The sequence below is a fragment of the Cebus imitator genome, unplaced genomic scaffold (assembly GCF_001604975.1).
Source record: "Cebus imitator isolate Cc_AM_T3 unplaced genomic scaffold, Cebus_imitator-1.0 Scaffold54, whole genome shotgun sequence".
Taxonomy (NCBI): domain Eukaryota; kingdom Metazoa; phylum Chordata; class Mammalia; order Primates; family Cebidae; genus Cebus; species Cebus imitator.
Window position 1 is genome coordinate 2,066,343 of NW_016107369.1, and position 24,229 is coordinate 2,090,571.

General features: G+C 48.8%; 1 protein-coding gene across 1 annotated transcript in view; it reads right to left on the bottom strand.

Annotated features, from left to right (window-relative positions):
- The window catches only part of CIPC (CLOCK interacting pacemaker), a 103,052-nt gene that overhangs the window by 25,373 nt on the left and 53,450 nt on the right, over positions 1 to 24,229 (bottom strand). The gene's annotated exons all lie outside the window — the stretch shown is intronic.

A 24,229-nucleotide genomic window follows, 5' to 3' on the forward strand; every position in this document is an offset into this window, starting at 1 on the left:
GATGTTATCAGATAGGATGGTGCTGCTCTGTGTCTGCACTGCAGTCTTTCTGCATAATTGCTGCTGTGGCATTCACAGTTCCCTGCTTCTATTTTACACGTTCCCATTTAAAAGAAGCCCCTTGCCTTTCTTTGCCTACTTTGCAACAGTGCAGCTGCCTCTTTGCAAAGAGGGACTTCGGCATGTCACCAATCTTGCATTAGGGAATCTTTTGATTACTTAAGCTAATTTCTTTTCCACTTGGGAGGCAGTTGCTAGACAGAGCCTGGGATTTGACTAGCCCTTTTCCCATGAATTGACTCATCTGGTGAATTGTGGCATCTTCAACCTCAGGAAGGTGCCAAGGCATGGGTGTGAAGCAAGTGTCCTTTGATGCAGTTGGTGCATATTCATTAGATCTCCGCCTGAGTGAACTATACTGAGACTCCATCAAGAAAAGAGGGTGCTTTTGTGGATAGTTGTGCCACAGCTCCAGAATCATCTTCTAGCATTTTTGGCTAGCACTCTGGTTTCTCTGCTTGCCTTCCCAGTCCCTGTGTAGGACCTGCCCCTTGATCATTTTCTTGGCTGTCCAGTTCCCTTAGATCCCTTGTGAAATCATTTGGACCCCTTGCCTTCACACAGAGCCCCTGACCTTTGCTTCCCAATACAATGTCAGCCAGAAGGCAGGGGACAAAGGATAGAAGGGGACTGTGTGAGACCAAACATTGTACAGACATTTTCCTTAAGCTTTCTCATAACCACTTCTCCCTAGCTCTTCACAGCCCCATTCCAACCATGAAGCTCAAAAAAGTGCTATACAGATTGCTCCAATGAGTACTGATGTAGTCTCCTGTCTCAAGTCAGTTTTTCACTTAGGATCAAACCAACCAACATTTACTGTGTACTGTGTCCCTCCCAAGGGTTAGGGGCAGTGTAAAGCATAAGGCCCAGTCTCTTCACTTAAGGAGTTCCAAGAATGCTTTTATAAGTCCTGTGATAATATAAATGTGGCAACACAAGCAGGAGATCGGTTAGTTTAGATAAAGGATGAGCATTCAGGAAGAGATACTGAGAGCCATTTAGATCTGGAAGATTGGCTGACAAGGGAGGACACTCTATTTACTTTTAAAAATGGGCCGAGAAAAAGCTGGGCGTTGGCCAGGTGCTGTGGCTCGTGCCTGTAATTCCAGCACTTTGGGAGGCCAAGGCAGATGGATCACCTGAGGTCAGGAGTTCAAGACCAGCCTGGTCAACATGGTGAAACCCCGTTCTCTACTAAAAATACAAAACTTAGCTGGGTGTGGTGGCAGGCACCTATAATCCCAGCTACTTTGGGAGACTGAGGTGGGTGGATCACCTGAGATCAGGAGTTTGAGACCAGACTGGTCAACATGGTAAAACCCCATTCTCTACTAAAAATAAAAAATTAGCCGATGTGGTGGCACGCACATATAATCCCAGCTACTTGGGAGGCTAAGGCAGGAACATGGCTTGAACCTGGGAGGTGGAGGTTGTAGTGAGCTGAGATTGGGTCACTGCACTCCAGCCTGGGCAACAGAGCAAGACTGTGTCAAAGAAAGAAAGAAAGGAAAGGAAAGGAAGAAGGAAGGAAGAAGAGAGAGAGAGAGAGCAAGAAAGCAAGCGAGCGAGCTGTGTGCAATGGTGAGTGCCTGTGGTCTGAGACCAGCCTGGGCAAAATAGCAAGACCTTGTCTCTAAAAATAATAATAAAATAAAAATTGATCATGGACCCAGAGCGGAGATCTGTTGCCCTTTGATGTTGGGAAATCCTTTACTGCTTGACTCTAAATCCTTTATGCTGCAGTTTATACCATTATTTCCTCTTGTTTCAACTTCAGTTAAAATCACAAAAATCTGTGCCTAATACCCTAGTCACTCAGAGGTCGTTAGCAAGTCATATCTGGCTCACTACCCTAACAGAAAAAAAAACACTATTTTCTCTTTCCCCAAAACCCTGTGGCTAGACTTTTCTAGCTGCTGCACTAGGAACAGTTTCTGAGAGATTCTCCACACTAGGGCCTTCCCTGGAAGGGCAGAGATAGGCAGGGCGATCAGCTAGTCGGGCGGCCTGCCCCAGATAATTGCACTTGGAAAGTGTCTGCATTATAAGCACTTCTCAGGGTATCTTCACTGAAGACAGAATTTTTGAAGTTAAATTACATAAAAGACAGGAATAAAGTAGTGTCTCACAACATCCCCTACCAGATCTTACCAGCCAATGGGGTCATACTGACCTAGGAGGTCATGTTGACAACCAGACCTAAATTTCACGAGATCTGGTCTCCTACTGAATGTCTATAGAACTTGCTAGTCATTCCCTCGTCCTGCTAACTCATTCTCAGTTATTTCCGGGAGCCCCCTGAAGTATCTTCCATAGGTTCATAGGCAAACCCACTGTGTTCTTCCACTTCTGCCTCCCGATTCACGCTCTGCTATTCACAAGCTCCTTAAAATGAGGTACCTCATCAGTGTCTATGGCCTCCATAAGTACACTGTTCTTGCAGTGGTCATTCCTGCTGCCCTGCTGGGAAGAGCATTCTCTCCCTTCTCACCTGGGGCCACTCTAAGCCAGCAAGTCGCCAAAGTGGAGGGTGGGATGGGGACTCTCTCACAGACTGGCTGCACTTTGTTAAGTGCGTTGTGAAGCAAAGCTGCTTTATTATTTTTTTTTTTTTTTTTAGACGGAGTCTCACTCTCTCACCCAAGCTGGAGGGCAGTGGTGCAATCTCTGCTCCTGGCAACCTCTACCTCCCAGGTTCAAGCGATTCTTCTGCCTCAGCCTCCCAAGTAACTATGACTTACAGGGGTGCACCACCATGCCCGGTTAATTTTTTGTATTTTTAGTAGAGACGGGGTTTTACCATATTGGCCAAGCTGGTCTTGAACTCCTGACCTCATAATCTGCCCACCTTGGCCTCCCAAAGTGCTGAGATTACAGGTGTGAGCCACTGCACCCAGCCAATGCTGCATGTGTTTAGTTGCTTGAAGCCTCACACTCCTTTTTCCATTTATCGCCCCTCACTCTTCCCTCACTGGGGCTGGAAATGAGTCTCTCAAGCCATCCTGGAAGATGACAGCTCATCAGTACCTTCCATTACCCTTATCTTTCTCCCCAGAGAGCTCTGCACCCAAACAAAACAACTCCCACAAAACCAAACAAATAAAATTCAAAATCCCCTTCAATTCAAAATAGCAAAAGTATGTCAATTGATGCAAACAGTTACCAATACTTGGGTGGACATGTTGGGGTTTTGGGGTTCAGGGGAGCCGTTAGCTCCCCTGAGTGACGTTTCTCCAGGTTCTTGGTTTATTACTTTTTTAAGAATGGGAAAGGAGACCACAGCACAGTGCGCTCGTAAAGTAAAATACCAGACCCCAAACAGTGTTTGCAGAAAGTGATTTATTTAGGTAGAGAAACAGAAAAAGGAGAGGAAGAAAGAAAGCTTTCACGAGAGTGGGGAGGGGACCCCAGAGGGGAAATCCGGCCGGGTGTGGGGTCAAGAACTTTTAACCTGGGAGGAATTTCCTTCCTCTTCAAGCCCTGCGGCCAATAAAAAGAGTTCCTTTAAACTTCCACTGGAGTGATTGACTTTTCACCCTTTCCCACACATGAAAATTAAACAGAAACCATTAAATCTCCTGGATGGAGAGAGATGGGAGTGGGGTATGGCACTGGGACGTTTTTTGCCCTTAAAACTACGCCCCCTTGTGGGCCGGGAAGGAGAACACATTCCCTCATTTCCCCCTTTGAACAGGAAAATTTAACTTTTGTTGGAACACGAGCATTGATTGCTTTTTAACTACTTTTTGCTGAAATGGGGCATAGAAGGGGCCCTGCAGTTGAGGTTTTCTTTAGAGGGAGCCTTTTGGGGTACAGGTTGATTTAGAGGTTTACAATAGACCTTACTAGCCAAGGACATTTGGGGTTTTGGAAGAAACAAAGTGACAAGGCAGTTAGAGATGAGAGGCCCAGAGGCCAACAAACATAGAATGGTTATAAACGAGCCTAGGAGAGAAAAGAGCCAGGACAGTTAATGGTTAAGCTTCACAATACTGTTTTTGAAGGTTTTTAGCCCTGTGTTTGATTCTCGAGTTTTTAAACTCCATTTAAAACAACACTTAACTGGTTTACAAAGTAGCAGCATTTTTTTTTTAGAGACAGGTTTCCTTTCCACTATGAAAAGGATAATTGGAGTCTGAGAGTTTCTTTGGTTGGGCCAACTTTTTTTTCTACTGCCTGTAGGGGGCAGAATTTGGGCATTCGGGGAGCCTGAGATGCTCTGGCCGTTTTGGGCCTCCCTGGCTTTTGCTGGGGTACAGGAGGTGAGGGGCCCCGGTTGGCAATGGTGGAGGTAGTTGCCACAGGGAGTCCCACATGCAGAGGTAGTTTCGAGGATGGCTGAATAGGGTATAGGGTACAGGCCTGATAGAGCTGGGCTTATTCCTTAGGGAAAAGTTGCACATAGGGGACCTTAAACCATTTACCCTTACTTTACAATACAGGTTTAATTGTAGAATAGTGTTATAGTTTATACTTTTCTTTGGAGGCCAGGTTTTTTTTTTTAAAGGTTGTGTGTTAAATTAGTTTTGATCTTTCAGTATATGTAAGGGTTATTGCCGAGTTAAAATGAGGAAACTGAGGACAGTATAAGAAAATTAAATGCCTATTTATTTAGCTCCTGGGCAAGGTTCTGTGGTCCAGGAAAGGGGCCAGAGAAGTCGCCCCCAACTTCCCAAGGAGTGGGGTTTTATGGCGAGCGAAGGCGATTTTATTGGTTATGGGGAAACAGGACGTGGACGGGGCAGGCTGCTATTGGTAGGTGGGCAGGACTACCGGTAAGTGGGCCGCCAGGGGATGGACGGGGCAGACTGCTATTGGGCAAGTTTGGCGGGGTTTTTCAGCAGCGGGCTAGGTGCCGAGCACAGAGTTTAGTGTTGAGTGCAGACTTGGGTGCGGTATGCAGAGGTGGGTGTGGGGAAAGCTACGTGGCGAAGCCAGATGCTGAGTAATGAGCGCAGAATGATGATGTTTTCAGGCGCGGAGAGGGAAGGGTGTGTCTGAGCTCCTGGCGAGGCAACCGGCCTTACAGTATACACTTTAATGGAGACCTGATTTTGGGAAGATTGGCACCCATTTGACACTGAACACAAGGGATGCAAGCATTCCTGGTTTATAGTTACAGCCGCTTAACCCGAGGTAAGATATTGGTAATGGAGTGTTCTCCAGATAGTATTTTGAAATTTTGGTGCCCAAGATGCGTGACTATTTTTGGGGGGGCCTTCTGTGTACTGGATTTGAATTATGCCTACCAGCGTTACGGGACCACTTTTGCATGACCTTCAGTGAACACTACAGAGGCACGAAAGGACTGCTGGGTTGAGTGGTTTGTACCAGCGCGCCCCTGAACCAGGCCAGTGAGCCTCGCTCAGGAGATGGGTACCAGTATTTTCCAGCAAAAGCCCAATTTACAAAGGCCAATTTATAAAACTCCCCTAGAAGGGTAGACTTCTAGGTGTTCTGAAAGAATTTCACCTGACAAGAAACCCAAACAGCACTCGGAGGGTCAGAGGAATGCAGTTTATTACACCAGCGGGCCCAGAAGGTTCATACTCAAACGTCTGGACCCCAGCCTGAACCAGTACAGCTTTTATAGTTTAGAGGCAGGGGAAGTAACTCAAAAGTTTTAGGCAACGTGACAGTTTTGCAAGGGGCTTTTCAGTTAGTAAGCAGGAAACAGATGTAAAAAAGCACAGAAGCAGATAAAGGCAGTTGAGGCAGCTAATTTGGGCCCTCAGGAAGTTTTCTTCATAGGCCTTTCCCATCTCATTCCCCACTTTGATGCTCTTTACGTTCCATGTGGAGCATCACCCTTTATACTTCAGTGTCTGTGCTTAGTGGCTTGTTCCCTCAGAGGGCTAGCAACTGGGTGGTTGTCTGTCTGATTACCATGGCTCCCATGAAGCGCCGGAGTGTGTTAATCAGACAGAGACCGAAGGTAAGGGCCAGGAAGATTATGAGTAGAGGCCCCAGGAGAGGTGGGGCCCAGTGGATCCAGGTTCCGAGCCCTGGGAAGCTCCAGTAGCTCTCCGATTCTGCGTGCCGCTATTCAATGCAGTCCCTTACCTCTTTAAGTTTTTCTCTTATTACTCCTGACCGATTGACATAGTAGCAGTACTCTTCCTGTAGGAAGAGGCAGGTAGCTCCCTTCTCGGCCGTAAGTCAGTCCAAGGCTCTGCGGTTTGGTAGTTGGTTCTGTAGGGAGACTAAGGAATCGGCCACCCTTTCCATGTCATCATTGAGTTCCAGGGAAGGTTTATGAAACAAGTGGGCTGAGGTGCCGATACCTCCTATTTCCGTACCTATTCCGGCTGCTATGTCAGTTCCTTCCAGGAGGGGAAGTAATACAGCCCGTTTGGACCATTAGTGAGGATTTAGAGCCATTTCGATATCTTGGTCCATGGCAACTGAGATTTCTGGGGTCAAGAATGCCCAGATACACACCCCAGTCCAGTTTGCATCTAAGCAAGCATATGCCCGTCTGCCACAGACAAAGAAAATGCCAGGGGGGGCACACTGGGTCTCCATATTGGAGAGGTAGGTAGTTGTTGTACAAGGAAGGTGTGAGAGGTTGCCGGCTGGCAAGTTTCCTTGGAGGCTCTGGACACAGGTAAGGTTAGCTTCTGACTTTATGAGTATGTTTTCAGCTACCGGTCCCAACAGGGCTGTCTGGCTGACTCCTGCCCAAGAAAGATTCCAATTGTTGGGCACTGGAGTGGCCATAATAACCCCTGTTGAAGGTGGAGGCATAGCCAGCAGGGCTTGGTGAGATTGGTTTCCTTTTGTATATACTGGTAAGTTGTGTTCAGGACTCGGGTTAGCTGGATATCAGTTTCTAAGGGCTGTGTTACCTTTCTGATTGCTGAGAAATTTACACCTTTATGGGGTTCAGGTGTAGCTTTGGCCAGGTTACTGAGTTCTTGCTGAGTTTGTTGTATGAGTTTTTCTCTAGCTTGGTCTTGGACCCCTCCTCCATCAGAGCTGCCCCAAGTAGTGTAATAGGTCCAACACTTGTCCTGGCCTGTATACTGGTTTCCTCTTTGGGGGCAATCTGGCCTTGTCATTTTTCCTGTCCAATAGGTTTTGGAGTCTACGGTACCAGTACAGAAAGAGGGGGTGGTTTGAATGGTTCCAGAGTATTGAGTGTTATAGCACCTCTGTTCCATTCTGGAATACACTGTCATGGATTGATATCCTTTATAAATGGAATAACACCCTGTCGGGCAATTTGGGTGTGCCTGGCAGGGGACCCACACAAGGAGAAGGGCAAACAACATATTATACATTAAACCCAGCATGGACAAAAGCATTCACGGCCTAGGGGCTTTGAGAATCAGCAAGCTAGGAGTAATACAAGTAGAAGAAGAATAGGGTTATAGCAAACGCTTCTTGCCACATGGAGTCTCCTTAAGCTTTAGCTGTGCGTTGACTAGTCAGCTTCCGGTTGTGTGACTAGAGCAGGGTTCAACGGGTCCTCAGGATTCGGCTTCTTTGAGCATGATCTTCATAGGGTGCTGGGGGTCTTGATGCACGGTCCACAGGTCTGGTGATGTGTCCAGATGGTCCCTCTTGACTCTGGAATGGTGAATCCACGGAACAATTCCTGTAACTCTGAGAGCAGTTGGAGTGACAAGGACTACGGTATGGGGCCCTGTCCAGACAGGCTGGAGGGGTTCCTTCTTCCAATCCTTTACCCAGACTTGGTCTCCGGGTTGGAAGGGATGCACCGGATTGGCTAGGGAGATGGGTGTTCTCTCCATTACAAACCAGTTGACCTGGGATAGCACCTTCCCCAATGCCTACAGCTGAGATGTTATGTTTATTTATTTCTCCTACCTGTCTGAGATCTCCCCGTACCTTGCTGATTAAGTGGGGAGGCCTCCCAAAGAGAATCTCAAAGGGCAAGTAGCCGGTGGGTCCTGGTGTGCACCGTGACCGCAGCAGGGCTAGGGGGAGCATATCTACCCAGGAAGCCTAGGTTTCTTGATAGAGCTTTGCCAGCGTAACCTCTAGGGTTCCATTCCTGTGCTCCACTTCCCCTGAACTTTGTGGCCTATAGGCTATATGAAGTTTCCATTTGATCTTGAGTGTGCTGGTGAGGGTTTGGATGATCTCCTCAATGAATGCTGGCCCACTGTCACTGTGTCAGGTGAGTGGAAACCCGCATCAGGAAACAATCTCATGGAGTAGGATTTTCACTACTCCTCGAGACCTTGCAGTCTTGGTCGGGAATGCCTCAGCCCAACCTGTGTATGTGCATACAAGGACCAGGAGCTATTTGTACCCTTTACTGGGCTTGATTTCCGTGAAGTTCACCTCTATGTCTTCAAAGGGGTAACTTCCCACCCGTTGCACCCCTGGAATGGGCCTCAGTCGCTGTGTGGGGTTGTTCTTGGCACAGGTTAGGCACTGGTTACTAACTGCAGCACAAAGTTTAGGGAGTTGTGCAATGTAGTAATATCTGTTGAGTAGTGTTTCCAGGGCAGTCTTGCCTAGCTGGGTGAGACTGTGGCACCACGTAATGACAGTATGAGCCAGGTTCTTAGGCACCGTGGGTCTGTTATCAGGGACATCCCCCTGTGCTCTGTTTTGTCCCCTCCTCCTGTGCCCATTTATGCTCCTCCTTGGAGTACTCTGGCCTTTCCAAATCCTTGTGAAGCCAAGGGGTGACTGTAAATAAATGGGCGGGGGTTTGTGTTGGATCTTCCTGCATTGCAGCTGTGTTAGCTGCTTGGTCAGTCAGCTGGTTTTCTGTGGAGATGAGATCCGTTCCTCTTCGGTGGGCCTTGCAGTGTATGACAGCTACCTCTTTGGGTTTCCAGACTGTTGAGGATTTCTTCCTTGTTTTTGATTTCTTTTCCTCCTGCTGTTGACAATCCTCTTTCTTTGCATATTGCCCCGTGGATGTGGACGGTTGCAAAGGCATACTTGGAATCAGTGTAGATATTGGCCACTTTATTTTCTGTATGACACAGGGCCTGGATAAGGGCATATAGTTCTGCTTGTTGCACTGACCAGCCTTTGGGCAAGGAAGCTGCCTTGATCACTTCAGTGGTAGTGGTGACCGCATATCCTGCATACCTCTCTCCATTTTGGATGTAACTAACTTCCATCAATGAACAGGTATAAGTCTGCTTTTGAGATTGGAGAGTCCTTGAGGTCTGGCCGACTAGCGAAAACTTCGTCCACCACTTCCTCAGTCGTAGTCTGGGGCTCCTTATTCTGTGGGCCAGATGTGGCCAGGTTGAGGCCACGCAGTTTCAATGCTGATCCGTGGGATCTCATATAGCAGTCCTTGGTAGTGGGTTAAATGGGCATTTGAGAGCCAGCGATGTCCCTGACTGTTCATGAGGGTGGACACCGAGTGGGGCACCTTGATATGGACAGTCTGGCCCAAGGTCAGCTTGTCAGCTTCCTTCATCAGACTGACTGTGGCGGCTAAGACTCAGAAACAAGGGGGCCATGCTGACGCCACTGTATCCAGCTGTTTAGACGGATATGCCACTGGTCTCTGCCAAGGCCCAACAGTTTGGGTAAGGACCCTGAGCACCGTTTTGTTCTTTTGAATGAATAGATTGAATTCCCAGGTAACATCTGTAAGACCCAGCGCCAGGGCACTGTGAGTAGTGCTTTCATTTTCTGGTAAGCTGTATCTTGGCTATTACCCCATTCATAGAGGGGTCTCGCTATGTCCACAAAGCCAGGGATCCATATGTGACAGAAGCCTGCTGCTCCAAGGAACTCTTGGAGTTTTTGCTTGGTGTTGGGAGCAGGCATGGAGCAGATCACCTTTTTCCTCTCTGGTCCCAAGGACTGGTGGCCTTTGGTGATGACAAATCCAAGTATTGCACCTGTTGTCTACAAATTTGGGCCTTCTTCCATGCAACTTTGTATCCCATCTCCATGAGGAGTTGCAGTAGTGCCTTGGTTCCTTCCCAGCAGCCCGCCATCTTCTGCTGGCGAGGAGGAGGTCGTCCACATACTGTACCAGTGTGCAGTTGAGGTCCTCTCATGGGAAGGCAGCTGGGTTGGTGGTGAGCACCTCACTGAACAGGGTGGGAGAGTTTTTGAATCCTTGGGGTAGACGAGTCCAGGTTAGTTGTGTCTTTGTGTCTGGGGGTCTTCCCATTCGAAGACGAAAAGTGGCTGGCTTTTTTATGCCAATCGTAGGCAGAAAAAGGCATCCTTTAAGTCGAAGCAAGTGAACCACTCAGCCTTGAGGGGGGAGCTGACCCAAGAGAGTATATGAGTTAGGAACCACCGGGTGGAGAGTGACTGCAGCACTGTTAACTGCTCTCAGGTCTTGCCCCGGGTGATATCCCCCACCAGGCTTTTTCACTGGCAATAAAGGGTGTTCCAGGGAGACTGGCATTCGACCAGGATCCCCTCTTTTCTGAGCTGCGAAATGTGTTCCTGAATTCCCAGCTGGGCCTCTTGAGGTATTGGGTATTGTCTCTGCCTAACAGGGAGGATTCCAGGCTTGAGGTCAATTATTAGTGGCACATGGGGCTTAACCATTCCTGGAGGGTTCTTTTCTTCCCAAACTGCCAGGAAGGTATCTTCTGGGTTTTCTTCTGGCCTCTCAATGGTGTGCAACTTCCATTCATTTTCACGTGGAATAGTGACCACCAGGACCAGGCCCTTCTTGGGCTCACCCAAAGTCAGACTCACTGACCCTTATGGTTGAAAGATAATCTGCGCTCCCAGTTTACTCAGCAGTTCTCTCCCTAAAAGGGAAACAAGGCATTCCGGTAGGTAGAGGACCTCATGGCGTATCTGGCGTCCCCCTAATTGACATATTCGGTTTTGGCAGAATAGCTGAGGCTCTACCTGGCTACCTGTTGCTCCCATTATGGCAGCCTTCTTGTCGCCACATGGGGCAATAAGAGTGGTGACAACCAAGTACTCTGTCCCCGTATCTACTATGAAAATTATTGGGTGGCCCCCGACTTTCATCTTGACCATGGGCTTGCAGGGCCAAGTTTTATAGGGCCCGGCCTGTCCTAGTCCAAGTCTGTCCTGGCCAAACTGATCAGGCGGGCTGCATTAGGTTCTGGCTGGTACTTTGCCTTTCCTCTGGGGGATGCCCTGCTTGAGGTTGCCCATTTGGGGCACTGGAAGAACAGTGACCCACCTCTTTGCAGTAGGTGCATTAATCAGGCTGTAAGAGAGGGCACTCGGCCTTCCCCGCTTTGCACAGGGGACCCAGGCACTTAGTCAGATAGGGCGGCTGAGAGCTGCTGTCAAAAGTGTCGCCTTCTGCTTCATCCGTTTGTCTGCCTCCCTTTGTGCTTGTATGTGTTGTTCATTCCTGCAAAGGCCTCCAGCTTCTGCAACTTCTGGCGAATGTCCAGAGCTGACTGGGCAACAAAGGCAGCATTAACCATCCACATGTTTTCCAGTGCTTCTGGGTCAAATGGAGTGTAAATCCAGAACCTTGCAGTGTTGCTTGTAGAAGTCACTGGGGGTCTTGTCTAGCTTTTGAGTGACTGCTGTGGTTTTTGACATGTTGGTCAGTTTTCTTGATCTCTCCCGGACCCCCCTAAGGAGGGCCTCCCAGTAGCACTCGAGGGAGGCTCTCCCTGCTTCAGTGTTAAAGTCCCAATTTGGCTTAATGTCAGGTGCGGCCTCCAAAGCCCACCGGGCTGGGTCCAGTGCCCCCACTGGGGTCTGTTGTTCCAGCCACTTACGGGCTTCAGTCAGGATGCACCTTTGCTCTTCTGTGTTGAACAGTGTGAGGAGGAGTTGGTGACAGTCATCCCAGGTGGGCTGATGCGTTTGGAAGATGGATTCTAAAAGGTCAACCAGCACCTGAGGCTTCTCCTAGTATGCCAGAGTGTGGTGTTTCCAATTCAGAAGATCTGTAGTACTGAAGGGCTGGTAGTAAAGGATGGGCCTCCCTGGCTTGACTCTTCCATCAACTGTCATGCTGGGGGGTGGCACCAAGTTTCCCACAAAGGCATCTGGAGGGCTGGTGCCAGCTGTGCGGACCAAAGGAGCCTGGCTGTAAGGGTTATTGGCAAGTTTTAAATGAGGAAACTGAGGCCAGCATAAGAACAATTAAATTCCAATTTATTCAGCTCCCCGGCGAGGTTCTATGGTCCGGGAAAGAAGGGCCAGAGAAGTCGTGCTGACTTCCTAAGGTGTAGGGTTTTTACAGCCATAGTGAGCGAGGAGGGGCCACGGTGCTCTGATTGGTTATGGGGAGTGAGATTCAAATGGGGCTGGCCGCCATTGGTTGGCGGGTTGGCTGGCAGACGTGGCAGGGCTAGGTGTTGAGTGCAGAGCCTGGTGCTGGGTGCAGGGCTAGGTGCTGAGTGCAAAGGTGGATGGGTTGCCATGCCTGGGGTGGGGTGGGGGGGGGGACTACATGGCAGAGCTAGGGGTTGAGTGCAGAGCCTGGTGTCGGGTGCAGAGATGTGACCTCGAGAGGGGTGGGTGTGTCCGAGCTCCTGGCGAGGCAACTGGCCTTACACTGGCTAGTGGTGTTCCAGGGCACAGAGGCTCCAGATTGGCCACGCTGAGCTCGGTGATCTCCACTGATGCAAGAGACATCTCAGGCAGATTGGGAGGGGCTGACGGTGCAGCCAAGGGAATGTATGGAGGTGGCGGGAATCTTTTCCTTGGGGTCACCCTGGTGGATAGGTCTTTTGGGCTCCTTAGTAACCTGAGCCACAAGGATTTTGCACTGTCACTTTTTTCCATCACAGAATCAAACCCAAGGTGGCAAGATTTGACTGCCTCCACACAGGAGTCAATATAAGGGAATTGGTCCGGGTGTCCGGGACTGCTGGTCACGGCTTGCCAAACAGCCTGAATGGTGGAGACATCTAAGGTTCCTTCAGATAGCCAGCCAACATTGAATGTCAGCCACTTCACTTCACAGAGAGTTTTTAGTCTTCCCAGGGTCATTTTGACCTCATAATCTCTGGAGAAGCCCTTCCTAAAATTATCAACCATACAGTCTAAGACAGTGGGTTTGGACTGGCCCGGTCCCACGACCCATGCTAACCCATGCATGGTGGTGCAGGATGAAGACAAAAAGATGGGGGTGTCCTGCAAGGGACCACTCAGATTCCTGCCTGGCTGCATCCCTCACAGGAACTGTAGGCGCCTCTTAGCATTGGCAGGTCGGTATAATCCCCTGACTTGGAGTGAGTCTAGCTCGATGCTGCCCTAAGTCTTATGATGTCACCAGGGAACCGCAGGTTGGGGCCTACTCGGCCACCGTAGTTCATACCATGGAGCCAGACTGGAGTTTCAGGGACACTCTGCACTCATTCACTCACACACACTGTGGTTACAACATTCCTGCCGTAGGTGGGAGACTCTACGTGTGATCTCTGTATGAAGACCCTGGGAGGTGATCAAGCTCTCCTTCCATCCATAGACAGGCCCGCCTAGGGTCAGGTCCTGGGACCTTACTTTGTCTGAGGTCTTCCCTTGCTCAGTCCATCCCCCTCCACGAGTCCGGTTGGCAGCAAGGTGGGTGGCAATACTGGGGCAGCAGCAGTTCCCCTCCTGGAGAAGGAGACCCTGTTGAAATGCATGGTGCGGGGGAGGGGGGGTGTCCCCGCCATACTCTTCGGTGGTGAACAGATGCGCCATCAGCCGTTTCCGATCCCAAACCAGTGGCTCAAGGGGCCAGCGCGATTGGGTTTCCCGGTCAGGGAACCAAATGTTCTGGAAGACTTTCACCTGACAAGAAACCCAAATGGCACTCAGAGGGTTGGAGGCATGCAGTTTATTACGGCGGCAGGCCCAGATGGGTTCATACCCAAAAGTCTGGACCCCGGCCTGAACCAGTACACAGCTTTTATAGGTTAGGGGCAGGGGAAGTAACTCAAGGTTTTAGGCAATGTGGCAGTTTTGCAAGGGGCTTTTCAGTTAGTGAGCAGGAAGCAGATTTACAAAAGCACAAAAGCAGTTAAAGGCAGTTGAGGCAGCTAATTTGGGCCCTCAGGAAATTTTCTTCACAGGTCTTCCACACAGGCCTTCCATCTCATAGGGAGGGGCCATTAGAGCACACAGATGGAAAAAGGCAGGCCTTGCGGCTGAGGCCAGAACAATATCCAGAGGACCGGGCCGCCTTTTCTTTAACCCATTTTCCATTGTAAGAAAATGCCCTTAGGGATGTGAGACCTGTCATTAACTATTTGGGCCCTGGAACTGGTTTAACTATGATCTTTAAGACGCAAAATTTTGCCGTAGAGAGAGAACCAGCTCTAAGCAAGACAAATTGTACACAAAACAAGGTTCCATAACCTTTAGAATTTCCTGAAAGGTCCCAAATTCAAGGCTGGCTCTACCAGGGATCTGAACCAGCAACCTTGCAGTTACCAACCCTACACCTTAGTGTCTTTACCATTTTGGCAGCTTACATTAAAAGCCAAACTTGAGGTTTCTTTAAGCTTTCCTGAATGAGAATGCTGCCACCAGCAGCTGTGCAGGGAGGGAGAGGTCCACCGCGCCTGGACCCCAGAACCAGGAGGCGCTCAAAGGGAAAAAACTATGCACAGCAGTGAGGCTGAAAACCGCGCAGGACCCACAGCCAGAGGCTGTTTTTTTTTCCCCCTTAGCCGTTGTCTTCTCACAGCCTGCCAAGAGAAAAATACTGCTTGTCGCTGTGATTTAAAAGCGCCTTTGCAGCTACTGTTGGGCCAGCGTTGAGTCCGCTCCCGCGGCTTTTGGTTGCCATGTTGACCGGCCAGAACCACGTGCGCCCTTGGGCCACTCCCCAAGCCGTTGTCCACACAGGGAGCCAGGCCGGCAGGCAAGCGTCCAGGGCGAGACTTTTACACTCCTGCCTGCCACCGGGACACCGGAGAGGCCTGCCCCAACCAGGCGCCCGGCGGCCGGCAACCCGGTCCCAAGCGGGTTCGGTTTTACACAGGATGGGGCTATACCCCTCCCCTTCCCTGCTGTTTTTCTCCGAAAAGGGAGGCGGAGGAGTGCTCGCCCTTTCCGTCCCACAGGCTGTCGCAGATTTTTGTCCAAGAGATAATAGCCGAAAGACAGAGAAGGAGAGGGAAAGCAGGGAGATTGGAGAAAAAACTGCGCTTTTAATTCTGGCTGGTCCGCGCTGCTTAAAGACGCGCTGGGCCGTCCTCCCGGCTTGGCCACGCCGCTCGGTGTTCTTAAAGAGACAGGACGGAAGAGTGGGAGGTTGCAGTGAGCGGAGGTCGCGCCACTGCACTCCAGCCTGGCACCTGGTGAGGGAGTGAGACTCTGTCTCAAAAAAAAAAAAGAAAAGGACAGCAGAATGGGGCCGGTTTTACTTACAGTTTGAAGTCTTCTCCTGGCTGGCTTGCCAAATGTTGGGGTTTTGGGGTTCAGGGGAGCCTTTAACTCCTCTGAGAGGACGTTTCTCCAGGTTCTTGGTTTATTACTTTTTTAACAATGAGAGAGGAGACCACGGGGCTGTACCCATAAAATAAAATACCAGACCCCAAACAGTGTTTGCAGAAAGTGATTTATTTAGGTAGAGAAAAGGGAGAGGAAGAGAGAAAGCTTTCACAAGAGAGTATAGAAGGAGACCCCGGAGGGGAAATACGCCCGGTGTGGGGACAAAGGCTTTTAACCTGGGAGGAATTTCTTCCCTCTTCAAGTCCACCCACTCCGCCAATGAAAAGAGTTCCTTTAAACTTCCGCTGGAGTGATTGACTTTTGACCCTTTCCCGCGCCCGCCAAAATTAAACAGAAACCCACACATCTCCCAGATGAAGAGACATGGGAGGGGGGCATGGTGCTGGAAAGTTTTTGCCTTTAAAACTACGCCCCCTTGTGAACCCGGAAAGAAAAACACATTCCCTCAGAAGTGAGAAGTTTGGTGATGTTTTGTACACCCCATCCCATAATTAATAAAACCCAGGAATAGTGAGAGTTTCTTGTATAACTTGAAAAGGAAGCTTTCGTTGGCTGGACACGGTGGCTCACGCCTGTAATCCCAGTACTTTGGAAAGCCCAGCAGGTGGATCATATGAGGTCAGGAGTTGGTGACCAGCCTGGCCAACATAGTAAAACCCTCATCTCCACTAAAAGTACAAAAATTAGCTGGGCATGGTGGTGCATGCTTGTAATCCCAGCTACTCCAGAGGCTTTGGCACGGGAATCACTTGAACCCAGGAGGTGGAGGTTGCAGTGAGCCGAGGTTGTGTGCTGCACTCCAGCCTGGGCTACAGAGTGAGACAGTGTCAATAAAAGAAAGAGAAAGAAAGGAAAGAAAGGAAGGAAGGGAGGGAGGCAAAGAAAAGGAAGTCAACGTATTTGCATAAGAAACATAATGCATGAAAGCTCCATCTCATCGGCAATTTGTGAGAATGCAATCCTGGGAGAAATCTGCAATGGTTGTAGTCCAAAATTTAACAGTGCTTTGTCAAATGGATTTCTTGCTATACAAGAATTTTCTCTGTAGGTTCTAAGAAACATCCACTGCACCTCACTCCAAAATAAACACACAGAAATTAAATTCTTTCAATCCAGTTAACTCAAAAAACAAAGATAGAAATGGGATTGCCCTAAAAGTGGACTTCACGGTATGGTAGACAGAGCTCAGGATGTGGCATTAAAGGTCTTAGTTAAATCCAGGCCCTGCCACTTACAAGATGGAATCCCCTGAGAAAGTCCCTTTCCCTTTTCAAGATACTTCTCATTTCTGAAATGAGTGATGATAATGTCTGCTCTTCCTCCCAGGGTTATAAAGTGGGAAGAGGTAATGTAGGTGAAAGTACTTTGCTAACTGTAAAGCATTTTTCTCTAAACACAAGCTGGGGCCAGGCGTGATGGCTCACACCTGTCATCCCTGCACTTTGGGAGGCTGAGGCACGAGGATCACTTGAGCCCAGGTGTTCAAGACCAGCCTGTGCAACACAGCAAGACTGTCTCTACCAAAAGGAGAAAAAAAAAAAGCAAGCTGGAAGAAATCACAACATCTCAGTCACCTTAGTGTGGCTCTCTCTTGGCTGATGAAGTATTTTCCAGAGGGGGCTCTGTGCTCACACATCAGCCACCTTGTGTCTCCAGCACAGATGAGGGGCCTGCAACTGACAGAACCCGTCCTGCCATACTACTGTATCTTAGGGTACAGTGAAAACAATCCCTTGTGGTGAGGCCAGACCCAGACGAAGAGGGAATGGAAATAGCTGTAATAAATACCTGTGTGCTCATTGACATTGAGCAGCAAGATCCCCTGCCACATTCACAACCCTGCTGAAACACCTTTCTTTTTGAAACAGAGTCTTGCTCTGTCACCCAGGCTAGAGTACAGTGGCATGATCTGGGCTCACTGCAAACTCCACCTCCCAGGTTCAAGTGATTCTTCTGCCTCAGCCTCCCAAGTAGTTGGGATTACAGGCACGTGCCACCACACGCAGCTAATTTTTGTATTTCTTGTAGAGATGGGGTTTTGCCATATTGGCCAGGCTGGTCTTGAACTCCTGACCTCAAGTGATCCCCCTGCCTCAGCTTCCCAAAGTGCTGGGATTATAGGTGTGAGCCATCACGCCCAGCTGAACCACTTTTCATCTCAGAATCACTGCTGTGTTTTCCCAACAATATTGTCCTTCATGCCAAAAGCATTTGTGATATAACATATCTTGAAAGAATTTGTTTCTATTATCTCTGTGATTATTTCCAAGCCACTCTCTTTTTTTTTGAGACAGGGTCTCGGCTCTGTCACCTAGGGCAGAGTGCACTGGCACAATCATGGCTCACTGCAGCCTTGAACTTTTGGGCTCAAAGGATCCTCCAGCCTCAGCCTCCGAGTAGCTAGGGCTACAGGCCTGTGCCACCATACCTGACTAATTTTTTTATTTTTTGTTTTTGAGATAGTCTCATTCTGTCGCCCAAGCTGGAGTGCAGTAGCACCATCTTGGCTTACTGTGTTCAAGTGATTCTTGTGCCTCAGCCTCCCGAGTAGCTGGGATTACAGGCATGTGGCAGCATACCCGGTTAATTTTTATATTTTTAGTTTGTATGGGGTTTCACCGTGTTGTCCAGGCTGGTCTTGAACTCCTAACCTCAGGTGATCCACCCACCTTGGCCTCCCAAAGTTCTGGGATTACAGGCATGAGCCATCACGCCTGGCCTAATTTTTATTTTTTATTAGCAATGAAGCATCGCTATGGNTACTAGAGACAGAGTTTCACTATGTTGGCCTGGATTTGAACTCCTGACCTCAGGTGATCCTCCCACCTTGGCCTCCCAAAGTTCTGGGATTACAGGCATGAGCCATCACGCCTGGCCTAATTTTTATTTTTTATTAGCAATGAAGCATCGCTATGGGCTTAGTCTCGAATTTCTGGGCTCAAACAGTCCTCCCGCCTCAGCCTCCCAAAGTGCTGGGATTACAGGTATGAACCACTGCACTCATGTGGGCACATTTTTCATCTAACTAGATGGATCCTACATGCGTAGGCAGTGACAAGCACCAGACCCCTTAAACCTGGACAGATAGAGCCACTGCCTCTATCTGGAGCCCATTCACCACTGGCACACAAAAATATACTATGATTAATAAAAAGGAATGCCATATTGTGTCATATTCTGGGAAAGGCCAGCCTGTGTCACTAAAGGATCATGACTTTGGCATTAAAATGTTTTGTGGTATGACCGGTTTCACCCCAGAGGCCCAGCCTAACCCCAGCAGTGAAGGCAACCCTGAGTCCAGGATCCCTCACCTGCCTCCTAAGCCTGTGGCCTGATTCAAGGGTGCTTTGAAGCTCTCTATGTTGGATATCATTGGAGTTATAAGAGTAGATGAATTGGCTTTTTGAAATTCATTTTTTTATCTGAAGGATTGGCCTTCAGTTGACTTTGTTGTTCAGTTTCTGTTGACACAGGATCTTGTCCCATATCCCGCTAATAACTTTGTCCCTTTTGTTGTTCCGTATATTCGTCCCACAAATATACATCTTGTGGCCTGTTGCTCACGCATTCACAACTCCTTTGCTGGCAGCTGTGATTGTGGTCTCCCGGCAGCCTTCGAGGGGAAGGTGCTGGCCCTGAGGGGAAAGGGAATCCTGCCGCCCCTCGTTTCCCCCAGGCTGGCCACACGTGCTCCGGTGCTCTTCTGTGGCATCCCTCCGCTGCCAAGCTCTTCCCATCCTCCTCTTCCCGGACGCCTGCCCCCACCCCGAGGTCAAACTGCCATCCCTGCAGTGACTTCCACCATGCGAGGCGTCTTGCAGGTGGGTCCGTGGGCCTTCCATCTCTGGCGGATGAGGGCAGAGCACCCCCAGAACTCGCAGCGCCCAGGGCAGGGCCAAGGTGGGGGCTCCACAGGCAAGGACTTCCCACTGCATCTGGGCAGCTGCAGCCAGCCTTGGGTCCCTTGGGCCAGCCTTGGGGACCGCGGGTGGAAGACCCTCCTCCATGTTGACTGGAAGGACAGCAGCACAGGGCACTGACCTGAAAGCAGCGGGGCCTGCCTAAGGGCTGGAAGAGCAGTCAGCAGCTCACTTTACACCTTCTTCACTTGGTGAGAGAAACTGTAGAAACTGGCTGGGTGCAGTGGCTCACGCCTCTAATCCCAGTACTTCGGGAGGCAGGAGAATCTCTTGGGCCCAGGAGTTCGAGACCAGCCTGGCCAACATGGCAAAACCTCATCTCTACAAAACATAAGAAATTAGCCAGTAGTGGTAGTGTGCATCTGTAGTCCCAGCTACTTGGGAGGCTGAGGTGGGAGGATCGCTTGAGACTGCGAGGTGGATGTTGCAGTGGGATATGTTTGCCCCACTGCACTCCAGCCTGGGCGACAGAGGAAGCTTTGTCTCAAAAACAAAAAACTGAGTTTTAGAGCCAGCCAGTGGCCATAGGAGGTACTGCTGGTGACCTGGTGTCCCCCAAGTGACTACTCCAGGGCTGGGACCCACATATACTAAGGTTTGAACGAGTAGTAAAAGGAGTTAAGAAAAACATTCTTTTTTTTTTTGCCGGGCACCATGAGTCACGCCTGTAATCCCAGCACTTTTGGAGGCCAAGGCCAGCGGATCACGAGGTCAGGAGTTCAAGACCATCTGGCTAACACAGTGAAACCCCGTCTTTGCTAAAAATACACAAAATTAGCCGGACATGGTGGTATGCGCCTGTAGACCCAGCTACTCGGGAAGCTGAGGCAGGAGAATTGCTTGAACTAGAGAGGCAGAGGTTGCAGTGAGCCACCACTGCATTCTAGCCTGGGCGACAGAGTGATACTCCCACTCAAAAACAAACAAACAAACAAACAAAAAAAACCTAGCTCTTGTGGTATAAGTATATTCTAAGTTTAAAACCAAAGTGTTTTGTTACCACTTCTACTTGTTTAAACATCTCTGTTTCAACAAGAGCTTTGGCCACACAGGGAAACTGGGACCGGAAACACAGGATCTCTATTAAAAGAACACAAAACATCACTTCCACACAACCTGCAATTTCTAGAATGGAGACAAAGCTTCAATAAACATCAAATGATAGCATGCAACAAAGGCAAGTAACGGCTGAAATAGAACACTGGCATAGTGTTCTTAAAAGAATAATATTATTTGTCCAGTATTGAACCAACATAAGGATCTGTTGCTCTTGTTTTCTCATGGTGGGAGATATGAAGTTATGAAGAGACAGTTACTGGATCAAAATAGGAAGAAATGATGCCTGGCAGGTAGAAAAAAATATTCATGTGCATTGATTACACCATAAACAAGTAAATACTTGAGTAGCTCTTCTTTACCCATTATTCTAAATCTTCTGTGATAAATCACTATACTTCACAAGGATCTATGGATTTTGCAGTGCATTAATTTTAAAATAATTTGTTTATTTTTTATTTTTATTTTTTTGAGACAGAGTCTCACTCTGTTGGCCAGGCTGGAGTACCATAGCATGATCTTGACTCACCACAAACTCTGCTTCCTGAAGTGGATTCTCATGCCTCAGCCTCTCAAGTAGCTGGGACTACAGATACATATCACCATCCCTGGCTAATTTTTTGTATTTTTCGTAGAGATGGGGTTTTGCCATGTTTCCTGGGTTGGTCTCAAACTCCTGGGCTCAAGCAATCCACCCACCTCGGCCTCCCAAAGTGCTGGGATCACAGGTATGAGCCACCACACAGGCCTAATTTGTTTATATTATTATACTTTTTTGAGACAGGGCATTGCTCTGATGCCCAGGCAGGAGTGCAGTGGTATGAACATGGCTTACTGCATCCTCAAACTCCTGGGCTCAAACAATCTTTCTGCCTCAGCCTCCCAAAGTGCTAGGATTAATTTGTTTATATAAACAGGAGAAGTTCCAGAAAAAATATTTTCCTGGGGTCTAGCATATCTTAAGGGTGGTCTCCACTACTTGGCCAACAGCACCATGGATTTCAAAGATATTAGAATACGTTAAAAACTTGGATCTGAGAATACATGAAATGCAACATTTAGTCACTCAGAAAAGACAAATTTCTTTCTTTCTCACTTGAGGTATTCATTGCAGATTGGCAGGATACTCTGCTCCACACGGTCATTCAGGGATCCAGGTTCTTTGCATTTTCCTGTCATCTCTTAGGCATCATTTTTACTTGCGTGGCAAACCTAGGTCTCAGGTAAGATCATGTTCTGGTCCAAGGGAAAGAGAAAGAATACAGATGAGACATGCCCACTATCTTTTTTTTTTTTTTTTTTTGACTGAGTCTCGGTCTGTCACCCAGGCTGGAGTGCAGTGGCATGATCTCAGCTTACTGCAACCTCTGCCTCTTGGGTTCAAGCAATTCTTTTGCCTCAGCCTGCTGCATGTCCACTATCTTAAGGCCTAGGTGTAGTCATCTCTTCTGCCCATATAGTGCAAACTTAGTCATATAGTCACATCTGACTGCAAGGTGTCCCCCAAGTGACTTCTCACTTTAGGGCTAGGACTCACATATACTAAGATTTGAACTACAAGGAAAGTTGGGAAATGCAATCTCCAGCTGGACAACTATGGACCCAACTACATATATGTTACAGTGAAAAAAGTGGAGGAAAAATCTTGGTGAAACTCTGTTTGCCTCCATTTTAGAGATCCATCTGAGTGAACCATCTCAGATGCTAGTTTGTCCTAGAGACACCTGAGAGAGTTTTTGTTTGTCACCCGGAGGTTGATTTGGACAATCATGGCATAAGTATTATACTACCACTCGGCAAAGCCTTCCGTAAACTTTTAGCTCTCACCTTAGTCAATTTAAGAGTGAGCTGCTTTTTGGAATAAGTACTGTGGTAGGCATGGTGGCTCACACCTATAACTCCAGCACTTCAAGAGGCCGAGGTGGCTGGATCACTTGAATTCAGGAGTTCGAGACCAACCTCAGCAACAGGGTGAGACTCCATCTCTACTAAAAATACAAATAGTAGCCAGGTGTAGTGATGCACACTTATAATTCCAGCTACTCAGGCCGGGCGCGGTGGCTCAAGCCTGTAATCCCAGCACTGTGGGAGGCCGAGGCGGGTGGATCACGAGGTCAAGAGATCGAGACCATCCTGGTCAACATGGTGAAACCCCGTCTCTACTAAAACTACAAAAAATTAGCTGGGCATGGTGGCGCGTGCCTGTAATCCCAGCTACTCAGGAGGCTGAGGCAGGAGAATTGCCTGAACCCGGGAGGCGGAGGTTGCGGTGAGCCGAGATCGTGCCATTGCACTCCAGCCTGGGTAACAAGAGGGAAACTCTGTCTCAAAAAATAATAATAATAATAATAATAATTCCAGCTACTCTGGAGGCTGAAGTGGGAGGATTCTTTGAGCCTAGGAGGTTGAGGCTACAGTAAGCTGAGATCTCACACTGCACTCCAGCCTGGGCGACAGAGTGAGACCCTGTCTCAAAAGAATAAATAAAATTAAAAAGACTGTCGTCACTATGTATTGCTTTTTGCCATCAAGGATCCTTTCACCTGCCTCCTAGTAGCACTATACTGACTTTCCTCTTGGGAACCCCACTTTCCCATTTTTAAAGTACAATTTCCATTTTATTTTTCCCCAGAGAATAGTCCGTCTTCAGTCTTTAAGGACTCAGCTCCTCACATGGGTTTTGGTGGGGGATGGGTTTTGGTGGGGGTCGTGGGGCAGCACCCACAGGTCTAAATCGGGGTGAAGGTGTTCGGTCCTTGTGGGCTTCCCAAGATCAATTCCTGACTACTTTGCTGTGAATTACACAACTCACACAGTAACATAGCTTCATATACAGCTTAGGAAGCACATAGGAATCGAAGACGCTCGCTTCAGAAATGTCCCTGACTGCTGCGGCCTCCACTATGTTTCGAATGACAAATTTCTTAGTGGCCTTGTCCTTGGGCACGCATCAGGCACAGTTCATGTTGTGGATAGGCTGCACGTGGCCGCAGCCATCTTTGGCACGACTGTTGTTCCTCCCTTTCGTTGTCATCTTAGAGGCACAGACCACAGAGAGACCCACTTTCCCATTCTTGATGTCCCGCAGACAGAGTTGACTCTACTCTCAGATCCAGAAGTAGGATCTGTCACTACAGCCAGCCACTTAGGCCATCACATTCCCCAGCCATGGTGTTTTGCTCGATGATGAATTCATGTTCAAGTCAGAGCCAGTTAAATGCAATGAGACTTTTGCTGGGACTGCAAAAAGAAAAGCACTTCATGTTTTTTCCTCCCAAGTCTCAGGCATGGGAAGAGGCAGGGCTGGTCAGCCCACTTCACCCTAGTAACCCCACGAGGAGCCCAGACAGTCTGGAGTTACTCCCAGGGCAAGCACGCTCTGAGAGAATGAGAACCCCTGGAGTGGCTGTGTTCTCACCAGGGAAGGTCACGCCCCCAGACTCTCCTGGGCTTGTCAGGTCCAGGCAAAGTGACCTCACTGGGGTTCTCAGTGAATCTACCATTAGGCTATCTGGTGAAACTGATCAGAGAGTGCTGCCATTGCCTGGTGGAGGATTGTGACAGCTCTAGGCACCAGGGTCAGGGAAAGCCAGAGAAAGGGGTGGCCTGGTGACAAGATTGCATTTAGGGCCTAGCATCTGAAACCCTTAAGGAGAAGGGTTTTAAAGAGTGTTAGGGTTTGGGTGTGGTGGCTCATGCCTGTAATCTCAGCACTTTGGGAGGCCGTGACAGGTGGATCATCTGAGGTCAGGAGTTCGACACCAGCCTGGCCAGTGTGGTGAAACCCAGTCTCTCCTAAAAATAAATTTTTTTTGAAAAGCCAGGTG